Below are 8,508 nucleotides of genomic sequence, written 5' to 3' on the forward strand. Positions count from 1 at the left end.
GGAAAAATTGACACAACTCTTTTTATAACAACCAAAGAAAATGATATGCTCTTAGTTCAAATATTAGTTGATAATATCATTTTTGGTGCTACTAATGTCTCTTTTTGTGAATAATTTTCTAAGTGCATGCATAGTGAGTTTGAAATGAGCATGATGGGAGAACTCAACTTCTTCCTTGGACTTCAAATCAAGCAACTAAAGGAATGAACCTTCATCAATCAAGCAAAGTATATAAGAGATCTTCTCAAAAGGTTCAACATGGAAGAAACCAAAACAATGAAGACTCTAATGAGCTCATCCATCAAGCTTGATAAGGATGAGAAAGGTAAATCCATTGACTCTACTATGTATAGAGGCATAATAGGTTATTTGCTATATTTGACCGCTAGTAGACCCGACATTATGTATAGTGTATGCTTGTGTGCTAGATTTCAATCTTATCCTAAAGAATCTCACTTAAGTGTCATAAAAATAATCCTCAAATATTTGAAATGGACAATGGATATAGGCTTATGGTATCCTAAGAGTGATAACTTTGAATTAATTGGGTTTTTGGATGCCGATTTTTCCAGTTGCCGATTTTTCCAGTTGTAGGGTTGAAAGAAAAAACATTTGTGGCACTTGTCATTTCTTAGGACACTCACTTGTCTCATGGCATAGTAAGAAGCAAAATTCGGTAGCTTTGTCAACGATGAAGTCGAATACATAGCAGCCGGTTTATGTTATGCATAAATCCTTTGGATGAAACAAACACTTAGTGGTTTTGATTTATCTTTTGAGCATGTTTTTATTAAATGTGATAATACTAGTGCCATAAGTATATCAAAAAATCCTGTGCAACACTCTGAGACTAAGCATATAGAGATTAGACATCATTTTCTTAGAAATCATGCACAAAAGGGTGACATGGCACTTGAATTTGTTAGCACAAAATATCAACTTGCTGATATTTTTACAAAACCTCTAAATGAAGAACAATTTGTTGATATTAGAAGACAACTAGGGGTGATTTCTTTATGATATAATGTTTGCTTAATGAATTATTGATGAATATACCTTCTGATTGCATGAATTTCATGTCATATGCATTATATAGGCATATACTTAGATAATGGTCAAATTTCGACCAAAAATCAAAATTCCCTTGGCATTGGGCATAAAAAATTGGGGATTTCAACTGAAAAGGGCAATGAGAGGATCACAAAATGAGAAAGTGCACAAAAATTGAAAAGTCAAAACGTTGACTACATTGACTAGGTGGTCGACCGGTTCGTTGAGATTTAGGGTTTTTAAGAGACTCTCATGCTTCAGTTTCTACACCATTCTCCTCCATTTCTTTAGGGTTTCTCTGATTTTGGCTTATAGAAACTGATTTGAGTGCATTTTGGACCGACTGAAGCCTTTTGGATTGGATTTTAGGAAGATTGGAGGTTAGGGTTTCGGATTTGGGCCGCCTTCTCTTCCTCCTACGCGTCATAGTCAACTTCAGCACCGTTCTCTCTCCATTTCTGCACGCCTAGGGTTTCAATTGTGAGTGTCTCTCTCTCTACCAACCACTACTCTCTTTTTCTTCCACATGGCTCCTAAGCAAAAGTTCGCTGCCTCTAGGGCACATGGCAAGCACCCAACTGAGTCGTCTCAGCCAAAGGCACGTCGAAAGGCGAGGTTTGACACCGCTTTATTCATTTTCGTGGAGGACTACTAGCGGTACAAGCAGCACTTTGCTCAGAGACGAGTAGTTCCCGGAAGAAATATTAATTTTTCCCAACTTCAACATTTCAGATTCGAGGGTCTATTCACTAGGATGGGTTGGTTGCCTGTGGTCACTATTTCAGAGCCGATTTTCCTAACCTTGGTGTGAGCTTTTTACTCAAGGACGGCTTATAGCATAGGTAGCCTGATCATTTCTACTATTAGAGGAGTCAAGATCCGTCTCGACCCGGAGAGCATCTACCATATTTTCGATATTGCTTTGGTTGGACTCAGAGTATACGAGTCCAAGATGTGGCCCACTATGCTAGGATTTTGAGTCTAGAGAGGCCATTCAGAGGATTTTTGGACTTCTTGATGCCCAGGGGATAGGCAAACCCTTGACACACAACATGGCGCTCATCAGCATAGTGTTACACCATATATTGTGCTCTATCTTTCTACCACAAGGCAGACACTAAGATGAGGTCTCTTATTATGAGGCATTCCTTATTGACTCAATTCTAATAGGAAGATAGATTCATTTGGGGTACTTGATGATGATGCACATGATTTGATGTTACGAGAGCACTATTCGTGTATTCCGCTATGGTTGCTTCCTTACCAAAGTATTCAAGGATGTCAGTGTTAACTTGAGCAGAGAGATAGACTTTGAGGCCCCTAACACTTATGATACGTATGATGATCAGTCAATGGGAAGGATGATAAGGCCCCAGATGGTTCTTGGGTAAGGAGAGTAAAGAGAACACCAGCACAGGCTCGGGGATAAGGACAGGCTCATCCCTGAGTTGAGGAGGAGGCCGAGATACGAGAAATGGAGGGTGGAGTAGACCCTCAAAGTGGTTATTAGTAGAGAGAGATCAAGCTTGAAATTCCTCCACTTCATTCAAAGGGTGTTTAGTTTAAGGCTACCGTCTCTAAGCCGATGATGTCTGAGCCGACTTATACAACGGGTCCATCTACTCAGCCGTCATTCACTAAGCCTCCTCACACTGAGATACCACATTCTCGGGCACCTCTTGCTCCTGACCATGCTCCATGGATGGATTTATCTACTCAGATTAGCTCTCTAGGCACTCGTATGGAGGAGTTTGTTGTAATTAGTGATACACGGTTCTACTCCATGGAGGATCGCATGGATCAGTATCAAGCTGGCTTCACTTCACAGTTTGAGTATCTTCAGCAGAGGATTAAGCGTATTGAGGATCGCTTGGAGAGTCAGCATGAGGATATGATGGCTTATCTGCGTTCTATGTTTCCACCTCCACCTTCTCAGCCTTGATTTCGTAGAGACTCCCTTTATTCATTTTTTATGTTGCCAAAAGGGGGAGATATTTAGGATCTAGGAGTCTATAGGAGACTTACATGCATATCATTGTTTGGATCGTACATATTGAATTGTGATACATTTGACTTATATATGATATGCCTATATGTTTCATGACTTACATTGTTTCTTATTGCAAATTCTTTCTAGCATGTCTTGATTATCTTGGTTCTATCTTTGTAAATTTTGATTATTGACCCATGATCGGTTTGAGAGGGAGATTCTTCTTCTCCTAGATAGCCAAGGTTTGTCATCATCAAAAAGAGGAAAACTATTAGCCCAAGGGTTCTCCTAATCATGTTTTGATGATAACAGACCATGGTTAAGTTACTAATTGGTTTGAATTATAAAAAATTTCAGGTGTTAATTTGGAAATTCATCAAAGGACCTAATGAATGCAAAATCTAGACTTTTGAAAGACCTTTAATCATAGGAAACTTATGTAAGATGAATGCATGGGTGCACTTAGGATTTACATATCATTTCATGCATCTTTGAAAAACTCAGTTTATGCTTTAAAGTTACATTTTCATAAAAATCCGAGTTCTATCAAATGAACCTTAGGCAAAACGTTTCAAAATTGGCACATAATTTTACCTAAAGACCTTGCCTAAGTGTTACAAGAAAAAAAAACCATAAAAAGATAGGTTTTCGGGCCAAAAATAGTGAACCGGTCAAGGCTTTGTCCAAATCGACTCAACCGGCTAGGAAACTAGTCGACTGGTTCCCTCTTCTCAGTTGAGGTTCGATTAAGAGGTGCAAAAAACACTCTCTCTCTTCTAGTAGCCTTTCTTTCCTGGTCGAGGGATCTGTCTTCCCAGTCGAGGGTAACAGTCACCTACCAAGCATTAAAAGCTCCAACGGCTAGTGAACTGGTCGACCCCCAGCTCGATCGGTTGAGGCTGCTTTTTGGTTTTCTTGGCTCCTGAGGTTAGAAACCTATAGATAGAGAGCTCCATTTCATTTATGAGCAAGAGAACACCTGCATTTATTTGTTTACCTACTTGTTCTTACCTTAAAAGCTCTCATTTCTTTTCTTGGAGCATTAAATCTACATTTGCATATCCTTTAGTGCACCTTTGTGATTCATCCTAGCCTTGAGTTGTATTTGAGCCTTTGTTGAGCTAGGTTGAGATATTCATACTTGTTAATTGAGTGTTAAAGCCTTCATGTGAGTTGAAACTTGAAGAGATTGTGTAAAAGCCCATTAGAGCCGGAATCCAAGTGTAAAGGTGATTAGAAGCTTGGTTGAAGCTTCAAGTTAGTGGACCCCTCACTCGGTTAGGAGCTTGAGGAGAGTAGACATAGGTAAGGAAGTGTTAAACCACTATAAAATCTGAGTTTGATTTCTCTAACTCTATCTATTAATATTTTCTTATCTTGTGCTTAAATTTGTTGTGTTTAAAAAGAATTTTTCTAAAAACCTAATTAAACCCCCCCTCCCACCCCTCCTCTCCTTTTCCCCCTTCTTGGGTGTTTTTCTCTTTTAAGATTAGCCTTTATTTTCTCAGGGGGGTTAATAATTTTTTATATTCTTTTAATTCTTTAATTCTTAAAGGAAATTAATTGAAATATTGGAGGAAATTAAATCAAATGTTGAAAACTTAGAAAGTTTAGAGAAATACCTCACACAGATGTTTCTTGCAAGATATTTTTGTTTGAATTGTCTATCTCTCTAGATCCATTCTAAGTCACAGAAGCTTCTTCCCATGATTTTCACTGCCTAGTTTTTGGCTAGAGATAAACCTTTAGGCATCATAACTGATCTACCGTGTCTTATTTAGCTTCTATTATGTTCCTTTCAAGCTTTGTTTTGTACCTTGGTGTCACTACAAAGATCTTTTCCTCAATCATGCTTTCACAATGCATCAAGCAAAATCTCCAACTATTCTGTTTTGTTTTCTTGACATTATTTTATCTCTCGTACTACTTTACCTTTGGTATAGTTTTCTATATGAGTGCGGGTTACAAGGTTGGAAGATAAGTACTACAAAGTGATGCAAAATATTTCCTTAGTTTATTTTAATTGAGTGCTAATGTGTGTTATGTAAACTCCATTATGAGAGTTTGGTTGGGTTTATGTAATAACGTTTTGTCACAAAATTGCCAAATAAGGAGATTGCCAGGACATTAAATCTTGTTTATATGTTGGAAATTTTGTTATTTTTAATGTTTGGCTATAGAAGTCTTTTTAGATAGTGACTTGCTCTCTATTGAAGATCAAGAGTTGTTGTTCGTCCAACCAAGAAGTCACAAGTATGTCTAAGAAGATTTGACTTGTGATAATTTAAGCTTTGTTGAGGTATAAAGAAAATCAGTTTTGTTTTAAACTTAAAATGATTTAAAATTGACTTTTTGAAAATAGCAAGACCACTTAAGTGGCCTGAGGCTCTCAAGCGCTCAAATACCGCTCAAGCCATTCTCACCACTCAAGCGTCCAAGGCGCTCAAGCGGTGGGTGAGTTAGCTCGAGTGATCATGTAGATTCTACTAAGATTTTTCACACAAATTTGATTTATAATTCTTCCAAAATTGAGACTTTTCTCGTTTTTGCCTATAAATACCTCTCTATTAACCCCTTAAGGATAGAGATTGGAGAACTTGCAGATAAATCACATTGAGATTGTTTAGAGACCTTTCATTCTTTAGAAAGGATCTTTTGGAGTGAGCCTATAGTGTCACACCATTTTTGATCTCTCATTCAAGGATTTGATCTTTGAATCTTAGGTTGAAGACTTTCATCCCTTCAACGAGGCTAAAGTGATCCACTGAAGCAATAAAGGGTTGTTGTGTCGTAGACGTGAATCAAATTGTAGGTACTAGAGAGTCAATCTTTAGTGTAAAATGGTCAGGTAAATCTATGTAATTTGATTTCATATAGTGGATTTAGATTAGTGGGCCTTAGACCTTGTAGTTTTTTTATCTCTACAGTTAGTGTGGAGCATGTAAAAATCTTTGTGTCTCATTGCTTATATCTTTTTAATTAGTATTCTATTTGGATTGTCTATAATAGAAAGTTTTGATTATTTCTAACATCTCACAAGTTATCCCTAGAAGAAAAAAAATCATATTTTTATATTTAAAATTTTTAAGTATAGCCTATTTGGTTATACAAGATATACTAGGGATCTTTTATGATAAAAATTGAAGACTAGAATTAAAATTCCTAAATGTGGCATTAAATCATTAGTAAGTATATTATACTACAAAAATTATATCATTTCCATTAATTCACAATTCAAGTGCTGAAATTGTGGATTGAACTTAGATTTTTAAATTAAACCATAATTTCAAATAAAGAATATCATAAAAAAATAAAAAATAAAAAAGAATTTCTCTATTCTCTAGGTTATATCACGCCATTATTATGCATATTGAAACCCATACAATCACGAGCCATAAGTTCTTAGACTTAGAAATGTTTATGTTATGGCATGATTGAATGTGTTATTCAAGTTAACTACTAAACCATCTTTTACTAAAGTCAACTCTAAGTCATCAGTGTTTTTAAAATGAATTTAAAGGAGACATGTGTGGGCCTATTCACTTATATTGTGGGTCATTTTGGTATTTTATGATTTTAATAGATGTTTTCACTAGGCGGTCACATGTTTGCCTATTTTCTACTTGACATATTGCATTTGATGGACTCTTTGCACAAATAATCCGATTATGATCTAAGTCCCCAAATTAAGGAATCAATACAATACATATTCATAATGCAAGTGAATTTACACTCAAAATAACTTTTTATTATTATATTTCAATTGGAATCGTATTGAGCATCTTGTTGCTCACACTCGGACTTATAATAGTTTGGCAAAATCCCTCATCAAACACCTTCGATTGATTGTTCCTTACTAATAAAAATCAAATTACCTACTTTCATACAAAGAAATGTTATCATGCATGTTATGGCTTTAATCCACATTTGACCTACAACTTACCACAAATACTCCCCTTCAGAACTTATACTTAGAAAACAACCAAATATGTCTCACTTATGAATTTTGATTATGCAATATATGTACTAATTGCACCAACACAACACATTAAAATGGGTCCCCAAGAAGACTTGAGATTTGTACAAGTTTTATTTTTTCATCTACTATAGGGTATCTTGAACTCCTAATAGTTGATGTTTGTTATGAAAAAAAATTATGAATTGCCATTTTAATGAGATTGTTTTCCCGCCTTTAGGGAGAGAAAAGGTTGTTCTAGGCAAAAGATGATTAGTTGCTTGAAATACATCAACTTTGTCTCATCTTAATCCTTATATAAATCAGTGTGAACTAGAAGTTTGTAGAAGCATTCACTTGCAAAGTCTTGAAAATTAATTACTAAATGTATTCATTGATATAAAGAAAATGACAATGTCACATCCTAACTATAAGTATTTTAGCATAAATTGATATCTCTACAGTATGGTTAACAAATAAATCCAAGACATGCCTAAAACATGATAAATTTGTCAACTCAAATGATAATTCTCTAGAAGACGAAAACATAAGGAAGAACATATGAAACTCAAGAAGAATTTAGAATTACAAAAGGGACAATAAAAATAACGAAGCAATCTAAAGTTGAGATGGTTACCCTTGAAGAGGTGAAAACAAAAATAAGCTCAAAAGAGATAGATTGAAAAAGTTATCCTTTAAGGTAAAAGGATATTTGTATGCTATATATATATATAGCTTACAAATATCCTTTTACCTTATATAGGATCAAAATAACATTGTGATTGATAATTTTTCTTTTTTCAAGTGGCAATTGATATCATTAGCAATGATGAAGATCTTGAACCAAAAAAGTGGAAGAGTATGGATACTGAAATGATTGACTAAAATGGAAAGAAGCAATCAATACAAAGGTATACTCTTAGCAAAATGAGAAATACTTGAACTTGTAGTCTAAAGACTTAAAGGCATAAATCCTGTTAGGCAAAAATGGCATTTATAAGAAGGCAAAATGAGAAACATGAGGTGACAGTATAACGTGCGAGTTGACATGAGGTCTCTCACATAAAGTTGGTATTAACTATACGAAAACACATTTTCTCATGATGGATGCAATCATGGTTCGTCACCTAATAAATTGATGATTATGTTTGATTAAAGATGATGCAATAATATTATATAGAGATAATGTTGCATGTATTACACAAACTAAAGGTTATAGAATCGAGCACATCTCATCTCAATTCCTTACACGTGAACTTTAGACACTAAACTCAAAAAAAATTCATTATAAACCAGTGGAAAAACCATACTTACATTAACATGAAGGGGAACATGTGCATAAAACGGAAGTACTGCATAACACTCTCAACCTCAGCACAAGCTGCATCAACTCAATGTCAACTAAGCATGGAAAACACCCTGTTCTAGCTACTGATTTCAAAACAACCGAATCACTTCCCTAAGCAATTATGTTTAATTGAAAACATACATAAAATTCAAAAATAGAACATTT

Source organism: Vitis vinifera, chromosome 11 (assembly GCF_030704535.1).
Source record: "Vitis vinifera cultivar Pinot Noir 40024 chromosome 11, ASM3070453v1".
NCBI classification, from domain to species: Eukaryota; Viridiplantae; Streptophyta; class Magnoliopsida; order Vitales; family Vitaceae; genus Vitis; species Vitis vinifera.